The sequence below is a fragment of the Callorhinus ursinus genome, unplaced genomic scaffold (genome assembly GCF_003265705.2).
Source record: "Callorhinus ursinus isolate GAN/ISIS: 27379988/994484 unplaced genomic scaffold, GSC_fseal_2.0 scaffold4, whole genome shotgun sequence".
NCBI lineage: Eukaryota > Metazoa > Chordata > Mammalia > Carnivora > Otariidae > Callorhinus > Callorhinus ursinus.
Genome location: NW_027397066.1, coordinates 43,074,534 through 43,098,796, shown reverse-complemented (window position 1 = coordinate 43,098,796; position 24,263 = coordinate 43,074,534). Strand labels below are relative to the sequence as shown.

Genomic DNA, 24,263 nt, shown 5'->3' with positions numbered 1-24,263 from the left:
AAGAAAAGCTACCGCTGACAGCTTTATCCTTTGAAGTTTAAATCTAAGCCATCAACAATCCACAGTCATCACCCTGTCCAATGGCTGATTCCTTTTTCCAAGCCTTGGCCTTTTGACTCAAGTGGCACAAACATGACTTTTAACCCAGTTAGAGCGGCTCTCGCGATGGCATTTTCTGTCCTTGCACAGAGGGAACATTTGCTGAAAGCTGACACTTCACCTCCCGGAAGGCAGAACAACATTTGCGGCTCTTGGGCACCCTTGTCCCTTGAGACTCTCTCCCTTGTCACAGAGTTGTCAGGAACTGTCCCCTGCTAACGTTTGAGCTGCCAACCTCTGGATCAGCACAGACCAGAGTCAATTGGAGGTAAGGAGCTCTTGTTGGCTTTTCTGGCTACCTCAGAGGAAAAAAAAAATTGCTTAGTGCCCAATTAAAAATCCCTCCATAAGAGACCCTTCCCCTGCCCCACCTCCCCCAGAGCCTACCCTTTCACTCAGAGCTGTGGGTTTCCAGTTCCCTTTCAACGCCCAATCCTGTCCTAACTCCCTGTATAAACAGACAGATGGAAAAAAGATAAGATTTCTTTTTTTTTAACTCGGTACTTTGTAGAATGCATTTTGGGGGAAAACTAAACTATTCCTATTTTTATTTTTTTTTTCATAACCTAGTCTAATATGGGGTTACCTCATTGCCACATATCAACATAGAAATGAGTTGTGAGTATATTCTGTTTATGGTCTTCTGTGGATACGACAGAAATCCCAGGTTGCTGGACTGAAAAGGACTTTAAACATTAGCTGGTTTGACTTCCCCTAAGCTGCTTAAACCCCTTTAACATTTTCCCAACCATCTGATGATCCGGCCTCTATTTAAACATCTTTATTAATGGCAAGCTTGTTATATTCCTGTATGATCCCATTCTGGGCAGCTGTGGGTGCTTGAAAATCCCTCCTTCCCCGCGTCTCCGCATCTGGGTTAGGTCCTTACGTCACCTGTCTGACTGCATCCTGACATTACTACACTCGCCTTGTAATCATTAGCTTCCTGGGCTCCACCCCACCTCTCCACGCTGCAGACTCCCTGAGGACGTGTTTCTCTTCGACATCGCGTCCTCAGCATATAGCACAGCACGCTTACTAGGCAATCAGGGACTATCTGCTGAACGACTTAAGAAATGAATAGCATGCACAAGTCAGCATCCTTGCGCTCACCAGGTAAGGCTGGAGGAGAGTATTAATGACAGCTATTTAAATAAATAGTAAAGATATTTAATATTTTAAATATTAAAAAAAGTTTAAATATTTTAAAAAATATTTAATTAAATTAAATATTTAAATTTAATAGTTTAAATAGTGAGTTTAAACTAGTCACAAATGTGTGAGCAGTTGCTAAGTGCCTTCTGCTTCTGGAGCCCGTTTTCTCACCTATGCAAGAGAGCACTGGACTCCATCATTGCCACCAGGGGCAGTACCAAGCCTCCCTAGGCGGATATAGAAACATGTGGGGGCCTCTTTGGCTGTCACAGGGTTTTTCAACTGGGTACTACTGGTGGGGACCAGAGATTCAGTATGCTCTGCAATATGAAAGACAGTCTAGCACAATGAAGAATTGCTTGCCACCAGCCCCATCCCCGTGAAGTAGCAATAGTGCTCCACTGAGAACCACTGTGGATTGAATACAGGCTGTGAGTCAGGGGACTGGGATTCTAGTGTGCCACCAACTAGCTGTGTGACCATGAGCATACTGAGTCACCTCTTTGTGCATCAACTTCCTCATGGGTCACATGGAGATAAAGATAATTGCTCGATGTTTTTACCTTCCATGGTAAAATCAAATAATCATGGTGAACACCCTGCAAATAATGTAGGAGGGCCATACACATGAGGCTTCATTGTTGTTTCATGAGAAGCATAGCACTTGGGTCAACATTTCTATAAAAGTAGGAGGGATTCTCCGCTGAGCGGAGCGCCGCTACCAAGGAGTGGCATCTGTTAGGATCCCGACAGTGTACACTGACCCTGACCTCATGGACATTTCAAGAGCAATGCTGTGATGGGAAAGAGAGGAGGGGGAGGCAGAAGGAGGGCAACACCAATCAGAGGAGGCATGTGTGTGGAAGGGGCATTCTCCAGCCCTGCCTGGAATTGCCTTCTTCTGGACTTCTGCTGGCGAACTCCTCCGGCAATCGCCTTTTAAAGCCAGAAATCAGGTCACAACCCTCTCCTGGCTTATAGCCCCCAGTGGTTTCCCATTATACTGAAGATACTGTTTGCCATGGCTCACAAGGCAAAGAGATGGTTCTCTCTGACCTCATCTCAAACCATCCTCTCTCTCACTGCTCTCCAGCCACGCTGGGTTTAGCAGTTTCCTTAAGCTTTGTTTTATTTTGTTTATGATTTGACCCAGCGAGTTCCTACCTTAGAGCCTTTACCATTTCCTCTGCCTCAGGCACTAACTCTGGATCTTTGCGTGGTTTGTCTCCATCCCATTAGCCTGATCTGGACTCAATGTTTCCTCCTCCGGGACTCTGACCTAAAATAGTCACCTCCAGCTCCACGCCCCACATCCCCCATCACTCCCCATTTTCTTCTTAGCATTTGCTGCTAAGAAACGCCTCAACTCTTTATATATTTGTTTTATTTTCTATCTTCCTTCAGCAGGATATAATTTCCATGAGAGCAGAGACTTTGTCTGCTTGTTCAACACTCTAACCACAACGCTTAGAGCAATGTGTGGGCATAGTAAACACTTAACGTATATTTGTTAAATAAAGAATGGATGGATGGGTAGATGGATGGATGGACAGAAGGATGAGTGGGTGGATGGATGGGTGGGTGGCTGAGTTCTTCTAGGTTTGGTTCAGGCATCACCTCCTCCGGAAAGCTGTTGCTAACTCCTCTAGGCCCATAATGCTCCCTGTTCACGAGCCAGTCAGAGTTGACCAGCTCACACAAAAAAATTCTGTTTATCCACCTGTCTCTCCACCAGCCTACGAGCCCCTCAAGGGCAGGAATCTTGTCTCATTTATGTTCGTATCCTCAGTGCCTTGAGTATTGCCTTGCTCATAATCATTCAACTGAGTTGAATGGCCTGGAGCAACCCACATTTTCTTTTTGATATGCACTGACGGGGTGGAAGAGATGGTCTATTCACCTCATAGTGAGCAGACTTCATAACCCCAAAAGTCTTTGGCAGGGAGTAGCAAATGGCCAGCTAACCCTGAGGTGTTTCAGTGGCAACTACTTGGAAGTTGACAACAGAATTTTAGATGTCATTGATATCTGTTACTGACTTTTAGGATTTCCCTTTATTTTGATTAACAGATATGCTCCCAGAGAAATGCATATAAATCAAGATTTTGCCCTTTTAGGTAGAAAATTATTTAAAATTCAAATTCAGAATTAACTCTGAAAGATCAAATCTTTCAGATTAAAAGACTGAAAAATATTTTCGATATCTATTTTGTGCCAGACACTATGCTAGGAATTTTGAAATTTGTTACTTCACAACAACCTAAAGCATAAGTATTAAGTATGCCCAGAGGACAAGCCTGAGGTTCAGGGTGGTTAAGTAGCTTGTCCAAGGTCTCACAGCTGATATGTAGCGGGATCTGGGTTAGAATCCTTAACTCCTGTATGTAAATTCCGTATATCTTACACAGCACCACTAGAACACAGCAGGAAATCACCTCTACTTTACCTGATTTGTTGGTTAGAATTCTCGGGTGTTGGGCTTTCTTAAAGAGAGGCTCCCGTGATTCCTTCTGCGGCTCTCCATCTCCACAACTCCGCTCCTTTAATTGCTGGTGGGGGTTTAGTACCAGAACTATACCGACTAGGTCTGACATATGGGTATTCCTACTTGAATGACAGATCGTTCGGGGAGCAAGTCCCTTTATAAGAAAAATGAAGTCCTTGGGAAGATTGAAAGCAATTTGGGTTTAAATCATTGTTGGCTTTGTGGTCCAGGGTGTATCAGCAAATAGATGAGCAGCTGCCTTCCTTAAAAATTATACAAAAAAACGTACAAATGTACAAAAAAAAAATCACTGGGCCAAAAGCAAGCCTCCACAAACTGAAATATTTTGGCTACAAATCCCTATAACAATGATCACACTATCTGCAAGTTCTGGCCATATATTATTAATACATTTTCAGAGAAAGGGTTTTAGTAAATGCAGATTTTACGGATCTCACTTAAAGCACAAATACTTTAGACATGTTTCAGGTAGAATTTCCTCATTGGATATGTTTTGGCAATATGTTTTGGTAGGTGGGATTTGAGATTTGCTTTAGTTTATTTTGGGAATCAGATTTTTTGGGGGGATGCTTGTGTTAATACAATCATGTGGACTTTAAATCTAATATAAATGTCATATAATCTTTAAGCCAACTCTAAACTTTTCCTGTTGTTTCTCCTTGGCACCCCTTGTTCAGAAGTCCTGCAGCATCAACGTGGTAAGCGGCATGGTGAGAGCTGGGGTCACATAGTCTATGACCTGGGCACACCTCTTTGTATGGAAAGTGTGTATGCAACTCTTGGCTCCACTCCTTATTAGCTGGGTGACCCAGGGCAAGTTGCTTAAGCCCCTCGAGCCTCAGTTTTCCTTACTATAAAGTGGGAATAATAGTGCTTACTCCAGAACATTATTTTTTCAAGAATAAATAAAATAATATATGTGAAGGAGCCTGAGGCCATAAGAGTACCCCTTGCTTTGCCAGTTATGGGACAGAAAGTAATGACACATGGACAACTCCACCTTGTATTTGTCAAACTTTTTGACAAATTAGGTGCAGATTCCTATTGGACTCATCCAAGCCCTGTCTTTGCATTGTGTGTGTCTATAGGTGTGTCTGCATTTACATGCTCTCTGGGAAGAAAAAGATTAAATTGTGATATGTGGAGACCACCTACGTAATGGTTAGGAACATGAGTTCTGTAGACAAATTGCATTGGTTTAACTCCTTGCTATCTCCATTTCTAGGAGCAGCAGGAAATGACAGAGGAGAAAACTGTGGCAGTGAAGGTGACAGAGATTCTAAGGAGGCTGGTGCTCAAGAAGGTGCCAGGGCAATGATCTGTGATGGGATAGAAGCCAAGAGCCTAGAGAGGTCCAACAAGATGGGTGGAAGGGAGAAATGATAGAGGGCAGAACCCAGGACCCAGTGGGGTAGGGACACAGGGACATTCTCTGCCTCCTGTTGATGACTTGTGTTGAAAGTAGGATTTGTGACTTGGGGTTTGGGAACATTGCAGGGTTTCTGGGTCACCTCATGTGGAGATGTGGGTTAGGCAGCGTGGAAGAAGCCTGCAGCTTGTTTGGCATCTGCTGAAATGGTCAGGCCTCATCCCGTAGCGCCATGTTGAGGGTGCCAGCTCGTGGGGGGAGCAGAGGGTTCGAGTGGGCACGTTTTCCCGGGAGCTGGAAGAACAACACAACCAGGGCCCTTTGTGATGACACACACTTAGCAGGTGACGATTACAGTTAAGACAAAAGAGAAGGGTAATTACATAATCTGTGCTTATAGATTTAATGTAACTCAAGCCACTAAATATGCTGAGTTCTGGGAGCTGGAGGCTTATTGTCAAGCTAAATATATTACAGATGATAATGTGGAATGGAGAACAGCACACTTGGGAACTAGACTTCCTGGGTATAAAACCCACCTCAACTACCCTAACAGTGTAGTTTAGGAAAAGTCACTTAACTTCTCTTTGATTCAGCTTCCTCATTGTTATGCGCTGAATTTTGTTCCCTCTAAACTTATCTGTTGAAGCTCTAACCCCTGGTACCCCAGTATATGACTGTATCTGGAGATAGGGCCTTGAAAGAGATGATTCAGTTAAAATGAAGTCATTAGAGGGGCACCTGGGTGGCTCAGTCCATTAAGCATCTGCCTTCGGTTTAGGTCATGATCTCAGGGTCCTGGGATCGAGTCCCGAGTCGGGCTCCCTGCCCAATGGGGAGTCTGCTTCTCCCTCTACCCCTCCCCCCCCATTCTTTTCTCTCTCTCTCTCTCTCTCTCTCTCTCAAATAAAAAAATAAAATCCTTAAAAAAAATGAGGTCATGGGGCGCCTGGGTGGCTCAGTTGGTTAAGCGACTGCCTTCGGCTCAGGTCATGATCCTGGAGTCCCGGGATCGAGTCCCGCATCGGGCTCCCCGCTTAGTGGGGAGTCTGCTTCTCCCTCTGACCCTCTTCCCTCTCGTGTTCTCTGTCTCTCATTCTCTCTCTCTCAAATAAATGAATAAAATCTTAAAAAAAACCACACACACACACAAAAACCTTTAAAAAAAATGAGGTCATTGGAATAGGCCCTAATCCAATCTGACTGGTGACCTTATAAGAAGAGGAAATTTTGACACAAAAAGAGACACCAGGGATGTGCCAGGATAGGGGAAAGAACGTGTGAAGGACAGCCATCTGCAAGCCAAGGACAGAGGCCTCACAGGAAACCAACCCTGACACCTTGATCTTGGACTTCCAGCCTCCAGAATTGCTAGAAAATTAATTTCTGTTGTGTAGGCCACCCAGTCTGTGATATTTTGTTATGGCAGTCCTGGCAAATTAATACACCTGTCTATAACACGAAAGTTACAAATAGTACGTGCCTTCCAGGGTTGTTATGAAGGTTAAATGAGATATTCCTTGTAAGGCACTTGTTGTCTTCCCTGAGCCATAGTTAGCGCTCAATAAATGTTAGAATTATAGAAAGTGCACCAGTTAAATTGTCATGGGTGGATTTCATTACCTAAGTCTCCTTATTGCCCAAGATGGCTGCAGGAGGTCCCACCATTGTACCCCAATTTTATCCAGGGTGGAGGACAAAAGAATAAAGAAGTGCAAAACTTCATTTTAAAGACACCTCCAAGAAATTATGCACACCCCTTCCACTGGCATTTCTTTGCCTAGAACTTAGTCCTATCACCACATCTAGCTGACAGGGAGTCTGGGAAATATACTCTTTACTCCAGACAGTCAAGAACCCGGCAAAAATTCCAAGATTTTATTATTGAGGAAAAAAGGGAGAAGAGATATTTGGTGGGCGCCTGGGTGGCTCAGTTGGTTGGGCGACTGCCTTCGGCTCAGGTCATGATCCTGGAGTCCCGGGATCGAGTCCCGCATCAGGCTCCCCGCTCGGTGGGGAGTCTGCTTCTCCCTCTGACCCTCTTCCCTCTCGTGCTCTCTATCTCTCATTCTCTCTCTCTCTCTGAAATAAATAAATAAAATCTTTAAAAAAAAAAGAGAGATATTTGGTAACAACGATTGATCTGCCACATGTACCATGTGTGTCCTTGTGAAAGAGGCACCATTGTTAGGTTATTTTTTTTCCAATGGGGAAACTGAGCCTTGGTTTCTTCTTCAAGGGCCATAGAGCTAGAAAGTGGCCAGGGTGTGATCTGACCCCCAGTCTCTCTCTCTGATGCTACAATCTGCTTCTTCACAAGTAAGATCGGCTGCACATAACCAAGGATCCTTGAGGTGAGGAGGACAAGCTCCACAAATCCCCGCTGCCATCAGATGGAAAACCATAAGTTGGAGTGCAGTCACTCGAGACATGAGGAAGAATGTCTTACCACAACAACGCACGGCAATGGGTCTTGAAGAAAAGTATGACATCACCTTGCCACTGCTGGGAGGTGCTTAGGGACAGGCAAGAGAGCACTGCCAGGGATGCTTGGGTGGCTCCTCCCCCTGGAAGTTAACCAGGGGTGAATCTGTGATTAGAAAGAAAGGGGCTTATATACATGAAGAAAAAATTATGATAGCTGTATCTGGTTAGGTTAAAGTTTTCCAGAGAAGAAAGAAGTCTGACAGAAAAGTTGAAAGAGTGAATGTTAGACTGGAATAGAAAAAAAAAAACAAAAAACTTTCACCAAAATGTCAGGGGAAAAAGAAATGTTGGGAAGTGAGACCATTAATAAGTGAGCACTGGCTAAAACTGGCGGCAGTTCGGAAATGGCGGGGAGCTACTGGGCTACTTTTTAAAAAAATGCTCGTTTTTTTTTTTCTCTTTTTATTCAGCTCATTTATAGCTGTCCATTACAAAACATCTAATCTCTTACAGGCAAATAGACTAAATAGAACATTAAAGATGTTTCAACTCTGATGTATTAGGCCGAGTCTGCCACTCAAGAAAGCCCAGGAAACTGCGTGGGGTGTTGGGAGCAAGTCTCAGAAAAAGAAAGTCTTCCCAACCGCTGCTTAGTCCAAGCACTGTGTTGGACTAAGGGAGGATGTGGGGTGGGCTGACTGAATTCAGACACTCTCAAGGTAGCTAGACAAGGAAGAGTGACCTAAATCTTACCTGAAAGCTAGGATCTTTGCCAGATTTTTGTTTTAAGGGTTCTTTTAAAATGACGCTGAGCAGCGTTTTCTTTTATTGGCCCAGAGGAGAGAAAACAATGTTAGGACTCATCCAATGGTATCCCTTGAATGCCATGAACCCTCCAAGTGGCAGCGTGGGGGATGTGTCCTAGGCAGCCCCGATGTGGTCTGAGGGACATGGAGCAGTTGGTAACCGACCACAGGTCTGGCCCTGGCCCTCTCCTCATTTTCGAGTATTTGAATACCCACTTGTGCTAGTCTTCCATTGGGGCAAGGGTCTTTCATTCCAAGCAGAGGTTGAAAGGCAAAGACGCCCTCCTCAGATAACCTATTTGCCCTGCAGGGCCCTCACATGTGTCGTTTCTTAGAGTCAAGGGCCAGAGAGGCCCAGAGTTGGGTGAGTTGGCCTCACTTTAACATTCGAGAGAAGTGGGAAAAGAGGAGTGGGAAGGGAGAGGTAGAAGGGAGAAGCACTGGGTACTCTTGATGAGGGGACTGGGTGAAGCTGGGACCAGAGTGACAAATGGGAAGGTGTGGGGGCTCCTGATGGTTTACTATTTCTCCCTGACAAGTTCCACCAGGGTCAGACCTGAAGGGTCTTATTCTTCCTCAAGTCCACTGGGGAATTCACCTTGGAGTAAGTGTCTGGAGAGGAGATATGTAGCTTCCTTTTAATTATTAAAACAATAAAATAATCATTAAGCGTTGGTTCTTGGGAGAGAGGTGCTAATCAAAATCTTCTGAGAATCTGACAAAAACTACGCTTCTTCTTCTCAAAAAAAAATGCATTTTATGCACAGCCACACAAAATATATTTTCATTTGATTTATGGACACCGTGGGAGCCCATCTTCAGATCCCATAAGAAGCATGGCTTCCTGGTGTAAATGCTCTGATTTATTTTTTAATAAACTAAAACAGATTTTGTTTTTGTGCATTCTTTCTACGTCTTCCATATGCATGCAAAATTGTTATCGTGCAATCATAATCTACATACAATTTATGCATTCTACTTTATAAAATCTGACATTATCTTGTAAACATTTTTCCATGTTGCCATATAGTCTTCATAATTATAAATTTGAATGAATGCATAATATTATATTGAATTGTTGCAGTGTAATTTTCCTAACTGTTCCTCAATGATTAGTGCTTAAATGGCATCTAATTTTGTAGTATAGATAATGCTGCATTGAATATCTTTATACATTTATCTTGCTTCTGTTTCATGTTTCTTTCAAACAAATTCCCAGGAGCGGTTTTACTGAATCAAAGAGTAAGAACATTTTTAATGGCTCTCGTGACATGATGTCATATCGGTTTCCAAAGGGGTTATAGTTTTTGCAACAGCCAACAATATAGATGTATCCCAATTTCACTGTACTTTTCCCTGGAATGGGATATAATCACTGAAAAAAAATTTTTTTTCCTAATTTAATAGTTGTCATAGGATCAAGGGGACGCCTGAGGTTGGGTTACCAAGGGGTGAAGTGGAGAATGAGAGGTGTGTTGGGAGAGTGGGAGAGTCTGAGTCTATAATGGGAATGGGTCACTCTCCTCTACTTTTTTTTTTAATTTTTTTATTGTTATGTTAATCACCATATATTACATAATTTGTTTTGGTGTACTGTTCCATGATTCATTGTTTGTGCATAACACCCAGTGCTCCATGCAGAATGTGCCCTCCTCAATACCCATCACCAGGCTAACCCATCCCCCCACCCCCCTCCCCTCTAGAACCCTCAGTTTGTTTTTCAGAGTCCATCGTCTCTCCTGGTTCGTCTCCCCCTCTGACTTACTCCCCTTCATTCTTCCTCTCCTGCTATCTTCTTCTTTTTCTTTTTTCTTAAAATATGTTGCGTTATTTGTTTCAGAAGTACAGATCTGTGATTCAACAGTCTTACACAATTCACAGCGCTCACCGTAGCACATATATAGGACCAGGCAGGAGATGTGCATTAAGGAGAGTACCGTTTGAGCCTTCACTTGTAAATTCCACCAGTCAAATGGAAACTGGAAGCTGGGGTTCAATCATGACCAGTAGGGTTACCCTCAGTCACTTTGTAAGGCTACTATTTTATAATCCGTGTTGTTGGTCTATCCCACTGGGCATACTGATCTCTCAAGCAACTGCCTTGTGACAGATAGCAATGCCACTCAATAGAAGCATGACGCAAGCCATACATGTAGTTTTCAATGTAGCCACATTAAAAAAGAAAAGAAAAGAAAGGAAAAGAAAAAACAAACAGGTGAAATTAGCTTTAATTATTTTCTTTAACCCATCGTACCCAAAATACTATCATACAAAAATTATTAATTAGATATTTTACATTTTTTATACCAAATCCTTGAAATCTGGTGCGTATCTTACACTTAACAACAAATCGCAATTCCAATTAGCCACATTTTTTTAAGATTTTATTTATTTGACAGAGAGAGAGAGAGAGAGAGAGAGAGCACAAGCAGGGGGAGGGGCAGCAGCAGAGGGAGAAGCAGGCTCCCCGCTGAGCAAGGAGCCCTATGCGGGGCTCGATCCCTGGTTCCTGGGATCATGACCTGAGCCAAAGGCAGATGCTTAACTGACTAAGCCACCCAGGCTCCCCCCAACTAGCTGCATTTTAAACGCTCACTTAGCCACATGGGTCCTGGCCACTGTACTGGATGGTGCAGCTCTGTGGTCCCAGCCCATCAAAGGTGGATGGGATCTACCTTTTAATGCTTTGAGCTACTGGAAAATCAAAACCATGTTCTTTATCAGAAACGAACATTTTATTAAAAATATAAAATATCCTGGGTTATATGGCTCACTGTGGATGTAAGGGAAACACCAGGAAATCCTGGCCTTGTGCTGCCATCCGTCAAAATATAGAGATTCTCAGGCCCCACTCAGACACACTGAAACAGGATCTTGGTTGCAGTGGGGGGAGTCCAGAAATCTATACTTCTAAAACAGATTTTTCATTACAGGTTTTAATGCAATAATATATGGGGGCTGTTATTCACAGGAGGAAACTGAGTCCCATAGAGAGTTAAGGGACTTACTCATGTTCTCATAGTCAGGGGTCAGCCAGCAAGAACCCTGGTTTGACCTGGAAGCTCATTTCCACACCACCACACTCACTGCCAACCGGTCTTCCAGCACAGTTCCTGCCAATAAAACACCAGTTTGTGAGTGACAGGTTTAGGGACAGTCCAAATAACTTTCTGGGAAGGTAACATATATTTTTAACCATTAACACAAATAAGAGGAGGAAGAATGAATTTCTTTCTCTAATCTGCCTTTGTTGAAATTGTTCTCTTGTCCCGTTAGAAACTAACCGTGGGATAAGATTCGTAGGCCCAAAATGACCCTCGGGGCCTGTCTTTAACAAAATATATGCCCTAGTCCCTCTGCCTGTTCTCACTGCAGAAATATGCAGGTGATCAAAAAAAAAAAAAAAGAAATATGCAGGTGAATACTTAGAAAGGACACTCGGAAATCCATGCCTCTGACAAGTTTTGGTCACAGAGGAAAGCCAGCCATCCTGCCTGCTTCAGCCAGGCCCATGTGGCCAAACACTCTTCAGACCCAAGTGTGATAATGGAACAAGAACGGCAAGAACAGTAGGTCTGTAAACATCCTGATGACAATGGGGAACAAACAGCTGGGCGGAGACCAAGTTAGTGCAGGCAAATGTGCTCGTGCTTTTGACCCCAGAGCAAGATGGATGGAAGCAGGGGGGCCAGCAGCTGCCACACAGCTGGACTCGGGAGGCATGTGAGAGCGTGACTTGCAAATCATGCTTGAAAAATTCATTCTACTGAGCTTGGACGTGAACACGGTCACATGGGCCCCCAGTCAGCTTGCACCCTGCAGCCAAGAGGGAGACAGATCTGCAACTGGGCTAATAAGAAGCAATAGCCTCCCTCCTGGCTGGACATGGCTGCCTTTCAGGGAAGGAACTGCACAGGATAGGCACTATATTTGGAAATGACCCTAAATTTAGACCTATTGAAGGATGGACTGGTTTGAGCAGAGAGAGAGAGAGCTTGGCTGAGAGTTGCTTAAATGTATTCTGTAAACATGTAAGGCATTTGTTGGGGTCTCTATCATAGTGTCTTAAAGGAAGGATTATTCTGACCTCTTCTAGGGGTCTAACACTTTGGGTGTGCAATGAGCCTTACATTAACTTTCACTTCACAGATGAGTAGATGAGCGTCCGAGAAATTAGGTAAACATTGCGTGTGTGTGTGTGTGTGTGTGCACTATTTATGTATACACTCTATAAATATATTCATGATGTTACATATTTTATGTAGCCTATATTTTAAGACCATATACATATATGGATGTATCTCTCTATATATATCTATATATATGGTAGTACAATCATTCATCCCACAAATACTTACAAAGCAAATACTAGTTACTAGACAGTGTCTAGGGATTGCCTCAAGAAGGGGAAGGGATGGGATATGGCCCCCAGCTCTCACCAAACTCACAGTCTGGGTAGGAAGAAACCATTAAACCAATAAGCACACATAAATATATAATTAGTCTGGAGAATGTGCTACCAAGGAAAAGTACAAGGGGTCACAAGAATGTATAGAAAGGGCCTGGCCAGGCTGGAGGAAGGGCCTTGGTACCTGAGGTATTGAGATGAGCAGGTGTAGACTATATAGTCTGTGTGCAGTGTTTGCTAAGAATCTGGAAATGAAACCATTAGTTTAGGGGTTCATCACGCTGTGGATGATGCAGGAGGTTCCTGAAAAGAGGCGAATGTCTCAAAGCGAAATCATAATTCTCCAGCCCAAATCAAAAGGTAGGACTTCACAGCAGCCGAGGTTAAAGTCCAATCAACTACGAACCACTAAGGATGTGGCACACTGTAGAAATGGAAATCTAAGTACAGATGAGCTCTCCAACTGGTTTGTTCTGCCCCTTAAGCTTGCGAAAAAATAGCAAGAAGCCCAAGACTGGCTTCTGGCTCTCAGAGCTTCCTAGTTTTGATGTTTCTTTTCTCTCTTCTCTCCTTCCCTTCATTTCTTTCTTTTCTGTCTCTACTTCTCTCCTCTTTCCTCTACTTACAGATTAGCGTCAGCTACTCTATTAATCTTGATTATAAATACCCATTTTCTTCATGTTAAATGCTGACCAGTTGTCTTCTAGGGTCCAAAATTTAAAACACTGTATGACTCAGTGAAACTTTTACTGTATCACAAAACTAAGCTTTTATTTGTATTTACACACACATGATCAATATCAAGGGTTGTTGCTTTAGGCTGGCATCAAATCGTTTTCTGGTATTCACCACTTGAGGTCATACACGTTCGAGAAAGCTCAGCCTGCTTCTTTATGGTTGATTTAGCCTGGAGGGTCTTTGCAAGCAAGTGGTAAAACCAACATAGCATTATAGCAATGTTCTCAAAAACAAAGAGTTGGAATTCTTACTGTAGTCTTTCCTAAGTAAAGGGGAGACTTCCTGCCTTTGGTTGCTCAAATTCAGCAGTTTCCAAGAGGCAAAGACATCAACAATTTGGCAGAAGCAGGAAAAACAAAAACAAAAAACTAGCCAGTGGACCCAAGTGAAGTTTCAACACAGCGGTTGCCTTGGAACCCATTTGGAGGTTAACTTGCTCTTGTTTCTCCAGCATTTCCTAGCTTAAGGAGATTTGTACTCCAATTCCTGCCTCATCCCAGCTCCAATAAAACAGCGATAAGATGCCCCGGAGGGTTGAAGGCAAGCCTGAGGGGGCAAGCGGGGTCAAATCACATCATGGGAACAAGATGGGATATTACATAGTTTGAGTGTTGACTGTTTCCCACTTGCCAACAGTAGGACGTTTGTTCTTGTTGTTAAATAATTAAATAGGCAGTTTGTATTTATTTAACATACAGACTCTAGCCAATTCCTGCTGACAACTACCAAAATAACCCCGCATTTCCTAGCTCCCAATCGCTCCGAAGCTTGTTCTCTGACTGCGGGGGCATCGCTGCAGAGTGAAACTCCCCTCCAAGTCTCTGAACACCTTTTTTCATCACTTCAAACAATAAATTAATTCACAGCGTGTGATCCAAAAACAACAGCCCAGTTTTATTGGATGAGGTTCCCGTTCTCTGAGGCACTTCCCACCAGCAGCGCGGAGCTGTCTTGCAACTATCTCGGCTGTGAGTAAGAAGAAAAAAAGCTACAACTTTTCCCCATGTGTGCTTGTCCAATAAAGAAAGCGAACTGTGCTCTCATGATTTAAAAATAGGGGGTGGAAATGGATGAGAAAGTCGGGCGTTTGGGAGAAGCCGGCCATTGAGGGAGTGGCGGAAGGACATATTTAAATGTCGTGTTGGGTCATCTGTGGATCTTTGAAACAGTCCATGGTGAAGTGAAAGCCCGAGCTGGTCCCCTGGAGGTGGGCAACAGGAGGGGGAAACCGCTGAGCCGCCGAAGACAGCATCCTCCTGATCAGGGGAGGGTGCTGCTAAGGAGATACTGGGAATATTTATGTCTTATCAAGGCTTTTACTCTATCACATGCGCAGAAACTGTTATCAGAGGAGATAGAAACCGGACGCCTCTGGAGGTTTCTTGGACGGGATAGTGTTTGGGGTACTGAGGCAGTCCGTGCTAAAGAGGGCTCTTTGGTGGCAGCTGACATGGGAGGAAGTTCTTGGCCCTGCCCTGTTTGGCTACCCCTCCGCCAGCAACAGGACAATGTGTGGGGTACCATGGTACCGCATCAGCGTCCTCCTGATGTTCCCCCTAAAGCGGGCACCGAAGGACCACCCTGGGGGAGAAGCAAGCAAAGGAAGAGGCAGGAGGGAAGTCCGGGGGGAAGAAAGGTTCTTTCTCTACTCCCCACTATTTTCTACACCCCCTCTCTGACTCTTGAATGGTCCCCTTACCGTGCAATTTGCCTTTTTAAGTGATTCTACTGATGGTGGGTACTATGAAGGCCTCCTTGTTGTCAATATTAAAACTAAGCATCGGGGCACCTGGGTGGCTCAGTTAAGCGTCTGCCTTTGGCTCGGGTCATGATCCCGAAGTTCCAGGATTGAGCCCCATGTTGGGCTCCCTGCTCAGCGGGGAGTCTGTTCTCTGTCTCCCTCTACCCCTCCCCTTGCTCCTTCTCTCTCTCTCAAATAAATTTAAAAATAAAAATAAATAAAACTAAGCATCAGCAAGTCGAAGTGGCTCCACTTGGAACGGTTCAACTTTAGAAGCACCACAGAGGTTGGAACGAAGGTAAAGAAAACCATTCACACAAGTAAGAAGGAGGACCCTGTTTGCATGGCACAGCATTTCATCTGGAATATAGTGTCTGAAGCAAGAAGTCTTTCTCCCTATTACCTGTGCATTTTAAATGGTCTGGCCTCAGTTTCCTCATCTGTGAAATGGGCCTGCCCACTTGTCACTGTATTGTTCTGAGGATGGAAAAGCGTCGTGGAAAGTATTCTGGGCTCTATCATTCATCGTTAGTGCTGTTCTTGAGGCACCAGAGTTCATTTCTACCTCTTCCAAGACAGGAAACTATCGATAAAACCTCAGAAGTAGATTTTTTTTTTTAAGTGGTTACTCTCCCCCTGATTTTCTCATTTGTAAAGGGAGGAAGTTTTCCTATAAAATCTCCAAGGTTTCTTCCAACATTTAAAAAAAAAGAAAGGCAGGCAGGCAGTCTATTCAAGAATGTCAGTCATGGAGTCTTGACCTACTTTGGAATGAGAAGCAACTTCTCAGGAAACCTCAGCTTAATCTCTATTAGCTCAGCCACAGAAGCAGATGTTCTGGGCTTGGATGGCTCAGGAGCTGAGGCAGAGACCTTGGCACGTGTCTAAGGCAATATTAAAGTGGGCGTGGATACCAGAGAAGTGTGTCATACCTGCGCATTATCTGGGACCACACTGCCAGGAGGCTCATTCAGCTATTCACAGCCAAGAACCATTCTTGGTCACGGTCCCAAGTCTCCTATCAGAAGCCTGCTTCTGGCACATCACCTATCCCACGGTAATCTTTTCCATTCCCCAGACCATGAATCAAGAAACCACTGCCAGAAGCAGTCAAGTTGCTGACCGGATTTTCTGGAAGGGTCCCTCACCAATCTCTGCACTTTATTTCTTCTCCCCCTCTTGTCCCACCCACTGGGTCCCTCTACCTTCTTCTCTATCATCCCTTTTCTCTCCTAATCCTTTCTCTCCACTCCATTTTTTCCTTCCTCGGCACCTCAGCTGATGGCAGATACTATTTTCCATATTTCTAAACCTCTAGCAGAATCCACACAGCCAGCTTCACTTCCATTCCCCTTCCCCTCTTCCTTGCCTAGCCCATTACGATTCTTCCCCTCTGAGGACAAGGGTACTGTGTGCAAACTGGGATCGAATACAATCAACAAGGAACTTAGTGATGCCCCACGCCCACAGTACTCTAAACCCCAGCATGATAGTCAGCAGATCAGAAGACCAAACATCAAGCCCTTATTAGGATGGGACATTTTTGTTCCCTATGGAGACTTAGCCTCTGTCAGTTGAATCCCTTGACATCCACAATACAGAACTGGATAATGGACAAAGAAAGAAAAAAAAAAAATCACAGTTTGGAGGTCATGGAAAAAAAGGCAAAGAGACAACTCAAACTAATGTGATAAATACCAAGTGAGAGACAAAAAGCTGAATGAGATGGAGAAGCATTTTGTGGGGAGGGGGCCAGTGTTAGTGAATGGGAACTGCAGAGTAACATGGGGTGCAAGAGAGTTGGGGAGACAAACAGGAGACAGGAAAAGGGTCTCTGTTGTTTCCTCATAGCCGTTTTTAAAAAAGAGATACAATTTAGAGGCTGGATTCCTTCCTGATTACTTTTGGCGATTTCATCTATCAATCTTTAAATGTAAGTCTCTCTAGAAACTGAGCCCTGTGGGTCAAGGAGGCAGATGGTTACACACCTGAGTTTAGGTAAGTATAGGAAATTCTGGGTTGTCTTCAGATTAAGCTCTGACCACTGAGGTTTAGAAAGGGTGACAATCGCTAGAATTTCCCCTACAGTACTCTCTCATCAGACACATTTTTTTCCCAAGGGTAGTTATTTTAGCAGAATTGGAGATAAATGTCATCCCTGCGCATTTGGTTTTTGATACAGTCTTCCTCGACTGAGAAGTGAATGCTTTAATTCCAGGCTTACCTGAAGCCATTAGGAGACTACTGAAGATGTAAAACTCCTGTGCTAGGCTGAAAGTAAGTAGGTTTTAAGGCTAGAAGAATTCTCTCTCTCCACAGTTCAAATGGCATTCAGAAATCCAATTAATGTTTGGTTTTTAAAGCAGAATCTGTAATTGTGTCCATTACTGTCAACTGTTCAGTTTGATAATAAAATAGGCTACTCTAAAGATGACTTATAGTCATTAGGGAAGTCTGGGTCTGTAGGATAAACTTTCTCTTTGGAATAGTAATATTTTACATTTTTATAATTTCTTTTATCCAGGAATTGCAAAGCATTTTGAAATAGTTTGGGGTGATGGGAAATGTAATGTTTCATAAGTTATATTACATATGTCAATACTTTGCCTAGGGCCAGAAATGACTTATGTTATGGCAGTGATGTGGGTATCTAATTTTATTCTACTTACACTGTAAAAGTAGTATTGTTAGGGGCGCCTGGGTGGCTCAGTCATTAAGTGTCTGCCTTTGGTTCAGGTCATGATCCCAGGGTCCTGGGATCGAGCCCCGCATCAGGCTCCCTGCTCAGCAAGGAGTCTGCTTCTCCCTCTCCCACTCCCCCTGCTTGTGTTCCCTCTCTCACTGTCTCTCTCTCTCTGTCAAATAAATAAATAAAATCTTCAAAATAAATAAGTAAAATAAAATTAGCACTGTTAATAATTACAATAGCTATTATTTATTGAAAGCAGAATGCTTCTTCCGTTAGGCATTATATTAAGTGTTTTACATGTATTAGCTCATTTAAACTTCCTGTGAATCTAATTCTAAATCTCATGTCATCCTAGTATGATTCTTTAAGAAAAGTACTCTTTTTATCATTCCTTCACAGAGGATGTATGTTAAATTCAGAGAGGTTGAGTAACTTGTCCCTTGTCATATATCTGAAAGTTTGACTGTGTCCCTTTTTGGGTGAGGACCAGTCAGTAAAATTTCCAGTGGTCAGTTACTTGTCCAAATGTCATCTGCATGGCATTTTATGCAACCTCTTAGATCATGAGGAGATGCACTGCTTAATCCTCAAACTGTGTGGCTGAAATCTTTGCCAATTCTTCGATGTGCTAAGGTGTGGCTCCATTGTCCACTAACACCTTAGTAAGCAGAGAAAACTCAAGGGTGATTTTGAAAATACAGCAAATGACAACGCTTCCCAACTGTCAGCCAGTTCTCTAGAATTACAACTACAGAATTTACCATAGCCAAAAATTCCAGGATTTGAAGATACAGGGCCATCATCTTTCCCCTGGATTGTTGCGATATCCTCCTCTTAAATGGTTCCCCTGCTCCTACTCTTGTCCCCTACAATCTCATATTGATGTAGAATAATCATCCTGATATGTAAAACCAAGTTAGTTCCCTGCTTACCATCTCTCAGTGCTTTCTCATCATATTTAGAATAAAGCCCACAGTTGAATGCTCTACATGATCTAACCAAGTCTACCAAGAACCTGCTCCCATCTTATGCCACTCTTCCTGGCCCACTCCTTACCAGCCTGACTCACTCAGATCTCCAGACACACCAAGTTTGTCCTGCCCGAGGGTCTTTATAAATGCTGTCACCCCCTGCTGAAACCTCTTACTCCTAGTCTCAGGGCTCAAATGTCATACTCGGCCTTCAGTGACATGCACACACTCGCATACACACCCCTAAATTCCCCTACATTTTCTCCTAATGCCCTCTGTTTTTCTTTCATAACTCTTATCCATATGTCTTTCTTTCTTTTTTTTTTTTGAGTACTTGTCTAATGAAGGCCATGAAGAAAAACTCCTTAACTTTTTCATCACCATTGGACTCCCAGTGCATGAGACATTGCCTGGTGTGCTAGGTACCAATGAAATATTAGTAAGTTGAGTGACTCCAAATGTAATTCCTTATTAACCACCTAATTGCCAATTGCTTTGGAAATATGTTCAATTTCTCTAAGTCTCTGTCTTTTCATCTGGTAAATGGAGCTCACAATAACTATGTCGCAGAATCTATATGAGGAAGACATACGATAACGTATATGCAATGCTTCATAAATTATTAAACCTTGTATTATAAAGTTTTAAATTTCACATTCAGCTTCACGCCTTGGGAGCAAAGGGCACTTCCTCCTGTCTACTAGACTATGCTTACAGAAGGAGCCAACTTTGGACAATGCGTGGGCAATTTTCACAAGGCTTTTAACTGGACTCCAGGGCACTCAGAGGCTCAGAAAGGAGTGAAACAGGCCCAGCTTGTCCCCTGAGGAGTGTACCAGCCCCTCAACTGAGCTCGATGCCCAGATTGCTTATTTAGGCTTCATTGACTCAGCCACCTCCTGTTGACCTTTTGTCGTCTTTCCTAACTCACTTCTCTCCCAAAGCACAAAGCCAAAGGGAACCCACAAGGGCATGTGTATCAACAGGGCACATGTCCCTGGAAAGGCAGGGTGACTTGTGATTATTTTAAGTGACAAAAAGATGGAAAGGTTTGGCAGGCATCTAACACACGGGGCTCCTTATCTATACTCAAAGTAGACATCACTCTCTTAACTGTTTCTAGACTAAGACTTTCCCTAGGGGCTTTGATGAAAGCCCTCTTGTTTCTTGTTGATCCTGACCTAAAAAAGCAGTAGTGTTAGTAACTATATTAGGGGAAAGGTCAGGATGATTAGAGGTCATTTTCTAAGGGATGAGGTTACCTGTGGACACCAAGGTCTAAGATATATGTTTTCCTTTGACTTCTTTCTTCTCACTAGTGGGCAGACTAGTGACATGGGTATCTGCATCCGTGGAACCATCCTTAGAAGTTCTCTAAACCTCTCTAGTATCTTGAGGTAAACAGAGAACCTCAGAGCAGACTGTAGATCTTCCTTGACTTACAAAGGCTTACTTTCTGATAAATCCAGTGTGAGCTGGAAATACCATAAGTAGAAAGGGCATTAAATACACTTCGCCTCCTGAACATCGTTAACTTAGCCAAGCCTGCTTTCAACATGCTCAGAACACTCACATTAGCCTACAGCTGGGCAAAATCATCTAACACAAATCCTATTTTATAATAAAGGGTTGAATATTTCATGCGATTTATTGAACACTGTACTGAAACTGAAAAACAAAATGGTTGTATAGGTACAGAATGGGGTTGTATGTCGGTTGTTTGCCCAGATTCAAACCCAGAAATGTCAGACTCCAGAGCCTAGACTCTAATCTAGGATGCTCCTCCTGAGTCTGAACAATGAGTAGAACTCTGGGATGAGTATTTGAAAGTACTTCTTAAAGTAAGAGTCATAAAGAAAAAAGAAAGGGTAGGGCTGACAGGGCACCAGCTCAGGAATAGATATTGGAACAGAACTCTGAAAACTGGTGCGTCCTGCCTGGGGAAGAAAGTGCTGAGCAGATCCAGCTCTGGTGGGTGGTGCACACCTGGTGAGAAAACAGCACCAGTTCACACTGCGCCCTAGGCTGGCAGTGGGAGCTCCAGGGAGGGTAGCACCGACTCCCTCGTGCTCCCTCCACCCAGGCTGCTGCTTTGGGATCTACTGTGAATGCAAAACACTTCCCACCTTAAACACCAGGTTGGGCCTCTCCCTGCAACTCTGACTAGCCGTAATAGGAACTGGAGGGATGCATCAAAGAAAGAGCAGAGCTGGGGATCCAGTCAGCAAACTTTAATTGCTCCAAAGGAACGGTTATGGTGTGTCTACATAAAAGCCCCTTATCTGTTAACCCAATAAAAAAATTTCAAAGGGCCCACAAAGACGTATTAACCAAATGTGTAATCTGTTAATTACAAATCATCCATCAGGCAACCAATAGATGTTTTAAGCGATTACTTGAAAGTTTATGCACTTCCATGGGAGATGGTTTTCCTGAAGCCTTTTATGTTCACTTTTAAACTGAAATATACATAAAAATTTGGTCCTCAGTATAAGCTACCTACTGTTAAGGGAACTCCCACATCAAGATGGAATATCTGAACTCTGGTGAGTTTACAGATGCAGACTATGATGTCGAGAACAGCTCCTAAATTGTACTAAAGGCAATGAATTTGGGCCTTGAAGAAATTTGAAATGGGGTCCACATGAATAAAATGCTGGTCTTAATTTAAGAACTAGCAGCTTTTGGTGTGTCTCAGCCATGAAACTAGAGCATCCTGGCTCTTGGGCTGAATGAGACCCTTGTGAGGTGGTTTCACCCACATATATATTCATTCAGCCAACAAATACTCATACTGCACTCCTACTCTATGCCAGACAATTTGCTACACAAGGAGGATTGGATTGACAAGGTCCTGCTCCCACTGAGCTTGCATTTGGATGTCAGCAAGAAATAAGGACATGGATAAGATAATTTCACAGAATGGGTTGCTATTGAGAAACTAAAAAGAGATGAGGGGATAGTGATGATCCAGTAGGAGGCTGGAGAGGGGCTGATCTAGACTGACTAGAAGGCCTCTTGAGGAATAGGATTCTTCAGCTGAAGATTGATGAGAAGAATCCAGGGGAAAAGATGAGCAGTGAGCGTGCCATGTGTGAGAAACAGAGAAGGCCAACACGGCTGGAGCAGTGAGCAAAGTGCTTACAAAACAGTTATCAAAGAGGCAGGCAAGGGACCAGCTCCCCTGGGGGCTTGTCATGGTAAGTATTCTGTGTTTCATTTTAAGTGCAGTGGAAAAACTATACGAGTGTTCCAAGTAGAGGGATGACATGGACATATACATTGAAAAAAAGAATGTTCTGGCTGCTGAGCGGATAATAGATCATAGGAAAGCATGAGTAGATAGGGAGACAGGTCAGAGGCTATTGTAATAATCCGCACGAGAAACAAAACCATAGGCTTGGATTACAGTGATAACAATGGAGATGGTGAGAAGTGGCTGGGTTTGGAATCTATTTTGGCAGCAGAGCCAACAAGACTTACTGCATATGGAGAATGAGGGAAAGTGATAAATGGAGGCAACTCCTGAGATTCTGACCTGAACTATTGGATGGATGATGGAGGTGGTCACTGAAAGAGGGGAAGTTAGATGAGGAAGAAGTTTTGGGAGACGGAGTTGCAGGAATCAGTAGTTCTGTGTTGAAAATGAGTTGCATCTGCCTGTTGGGTATCTAAATGAATGTGTCAAATTGACACTGAATACTTAGAGTTCAGAGAAGAGGTCAGGGTTGGAGCTTTAACATGAGAAGTATCTTCATGTCAGGAAAACTGAGACTTAAGCATAGGGGTCATTTTTGACTAAGGTCATTGAGCTCATGTGCATAACCTCACAGACCCCCATGATGGCCTCCTTCTGCCCCTCAGCTGTGTCTGTGACTCCCTTGCCTGCTGAATCTCCAGCCACACCGCCTTTCACTCTATTTCTCAAAGGTGCAGAGCTCCTTCCTGCCCAGGACCTTATACCCCATCTGCCTTTTGCCTGGATGTTTTTTTAGTTTTCAGTCTGCTTAGCGTTCAGCACAAAGTCATTTCTTGGAAAGGCTTTTTCTGACCCCCTGAGATAGATCGTATATATCTCTGCAATATGCATTCACAGTTCCTTTTATGCGTTACATGTCATAATCAAATTTGAATATGTGTGATTATTTGATTAACTTCTGCTCATCTCCTAGAAGAGAAGCTTCATGAATGGTCTCTTACATATCCAGGACCTGGGTAATCAGGAAATATACACTGAAATTGGCAATTGATATATAGTGGTAATCTATAAATACATGTCAATATCTGTTGAAAGAATGAATAAATTTTTAAAATTTTAAGATTTTCTTATTGAATTTTAAAAATTGATGACTAGATAGGTAGATGGATGGTTTTATTACATGAACGATGTCAGGGAAGTTATTTAGCTTTCCTTCATCTTCTACTAGATGTATACAATTAAAGTGAAAACATCTTCTTTATCCTTTGGGGGATATTAAAAGGCTAAAGATAAAGTGCTTTGTTAGTTTAAAGCTAAGACCTATATAAGTACATAAGGGTATTTCTAAACACAGAGAAAATATCCAAACATCATTTAGTTAATAGTCCACTTTACCAAACCTTTTCTTAGAAGAAAAAAAAATTCATTTGAACAGATTCTCATTTTTCCTCCTGCTCATCCTTTGCTCACACTTTTAGAGAGTGGACATATTTATAGAAAATGTTCCAGTTCAGAGGGACCAGGAACATCCCTGGAAATCTTCTAATAACTCCAGAATTAATCCCCAGAGGTTAGAAAAGCTGACTGTATTTTTCTCTCCTGTTGCCTTCTTCATTGATGGCCAAAAGACTTGGGACTCAATAAAGCCGTCAGAGGGCATCTGTGGGCCATGGGAAAGAAAGTGCCCTTTGCACTTGAGCCAAATGTTAAGAAGTCCAGCTACCCTGCTGGAAAGACCATGTGCAGAGGGAGAAGTCCTGGGATTACATGGAGCATGAGAGAACAGCCCAGTGATTCCAACATCTGAGTGGAGCCCAATCTCCCTGCCATCCCCACTAAGGTCCCAGAAATGTGAGTGAACCACATATGGAGATTTTAGTCCATCCACCCCCACTGTGACTATAGGCACAGCTGACACTGTATGTGAAGCAGAAAACTCATTGCCAAGTTAGTCCACAGAATCATGGGAAATAATACATTGTTGTTGCTTTAACTTTCTAAAGCATGTAGTGATTTCTTAAGCATCAACATAAAAGATTATTTGTATTTTTATATACCAGGCACAATTAATAAATAGCATTTTTTCAAATATCATTTATGCATCAAAACAATCAAATATCTAGGACTAAATATAATAAAAGTTGTTAAGATCTAC

At 43.1% G+C, this 24,263-nt stretch overlaps 1 long non-coding RNA gene across 1 annotated transcript in view; it reads left to right on the top strand.

Moving 5' to 3' along the window:
- Positions 1 to 229: 229 nt before the first annotated feature.
- Positions 230 to 24,263, top strand: part of LOC141372606 (uncharacterized) — a 36,401-nt gene continuing 12,367 nt past the window's right edge. The window contains exons 1-2 of the long non-coding RNA XR_012377919.1: positions 230 to 367; positions 1,042 to 1,215. This is a non-coding gene — a long non-coding RNA (uncharacterized lncRNA). The remainder of the gene's footprint in view (positions 368 to 1,041; positions 1,216 to 24,263) is intronic.